Consider the following 1,740-nt stretch of genomic DNA (forward strand, 5'->3'; position numbering starts at 1 on the left):
AATGTATAGAATTGAATCATTCTATTGCCCACTTGAAAGTAATATAACACTGTATGATAACTGTACTTGAATAAAAAAAAGGAACAAAACGTTAGTTACAGGTTGGGGGTAAGAGAGTCCCTAGAGAAAATAAGAAGTATACGCAATGCTGAATAAGAACATCTGTCAAGGCAGAAGGCCTAGAGTACATAGCAAATGAATACAGTAGAGATGTCCTGTGGAGAGAAGAAAAAGAACCTCCACGTAGAGTAGAACCTCCAGCTAGGAGGACCCAGAGCCCAGTGTCCTGACTATTCCTCTACTTACCAGACACATACAAATAAGAATATTCAAAAACTTGACTCAAACCAGCCCCAAGGTCAAACGTCTTCATGAATATACCCTGAAGTCCTAGGGCTTGTCTCTCTTTCCTTTGGCATCACTAAACCATCCAAGAACCAGTAAAGAGTTTCATAAGGGCTCTTGGGTGGCTCAGTCTGGTAAGTCTCTGACTTCAGCTCAGGTCATGATCTCACAATTCATAAGTTCAAGCCCCAGTCCAGCTCTGTGCTGACAAATCAGAGCCTGGAGCCTGCTTCAGATTCTGAGTCTCCCTCTCTCTGTGCCCCTCCCCAACTCATGCTGTCTTTCTCTCTCTCTCTCTCTCTCTCTCAAAAATAAAAATAAACGTTAAAAATTTTTTTAAAAGTTTCATAAACTTTCTCTTCCTTTTCTCTCCTCTCTCCTTTTGTTTTCCTCTAAATGTGTGGAATATAATGAAACACCTTTTAAGAAAATTCAGAGTCTCTGCCTTTGCATTCTCAATGGTCTTTGTACAGAACTGCCTTTCGAGGTGGAAACAAAAAGGAATCTTAACTAAAGTTTAGTTTTAAAACTTCAAACCCGGTAGCACGGGGTCGCCACTGCACAGCTACAGAAGCTGCGGGTGCAGGAGGTGGTGAACTCCACAGTGCAGGGTCTGGAGAGACAGAAATTCCAGAAGGTGCAGTGTCCACTGTTGTGAGGACTGCCAGGCGGCCATGCAGCAGGTGCACCAGTGCAGTGAGTGCTGCCATATGCCTCCGGCTCAAGCCCAGGCCCTGGTGACCAGTGAGTTGGAGAAGTTCTAGGACTGCCTGGCCTGGTGCACCATGCATTGCATCAACAAAGCCAAAGATTCAATAGATGCGGGAAGTAAAGAGCTTCAGGTGAAGTGGCAGCTGGAGAGTTATGCGGCCAAGTGTGTGGATGACCACATGCACTGAGAAGATGAAGGAGTTTCTCCTGTCCATTTGGAAATAGAAGTCTTTGCAATGGCCATTGGAGTGGACAGCAGGAATGTATTTAAAAAGAGAAATGGGGGGGGGGGCACCTGGGTTGCTCAAAGGGTTGAGCATTGGACTTCGGCTCAAGTCATGATCTTGAGGTTCGTGGGTTTGAGCCCCACGTCAGGCTCTGTGCTGACAGCTCACAGTCTGGATCCTGCTTCAGATTCTGTGTCTCCCTCTCTCTCTGTGCCCCTCCTGCACTCATGCTGTCTCTCTAAACAAACAAACAAACAAACAAACATTAAAAAGAGAAATGGGAGCTTTGGTCCTTCAAGTGAGTTTATGAGGAAATTAGGGATGGCAGCAAGTTTGAGGCATGTGTCACTTTCCTCCAGACACTGGTTCCTTTATGTTTCAACCCTAGAAAGTGAAATGAGAAACACTGGTGCTAACATTTGGGACAGAGATAGCATAGAGAGTTTTTGGTAGCCTA

The 1,740-nt window shown here is 45.1% G+C and overlaps 1 pseudogene; it reads left to right on the top strand.

Moving 5' to 3' along the window:
• The first annotated feature begins 210 nt into the window (after nucleotides 1–210).
• Nucleotides 211–1,281, top strand: LOC122473656 (annotated as a pseudogene).
• The last annotated feature ends 459 nt before the right edge of the window (nucleotides 1,282–1,740 follow it).

This window comes from Prionailurus bengalensis, chromosome B4, assembly GCF_016509475.1.
Source record: "Prionailurus bengalensis isolate Pbe53 chromosome B4, Fcat_Pben_1.1_paternal_pri, whole genome shotgun sequence".
Lineage (NCBI taxonomy): Eukaryota > Metazoa > Chordata > Mammalia > Carnivora > Felidae > Prionailurus > Prionailurus bengalensis.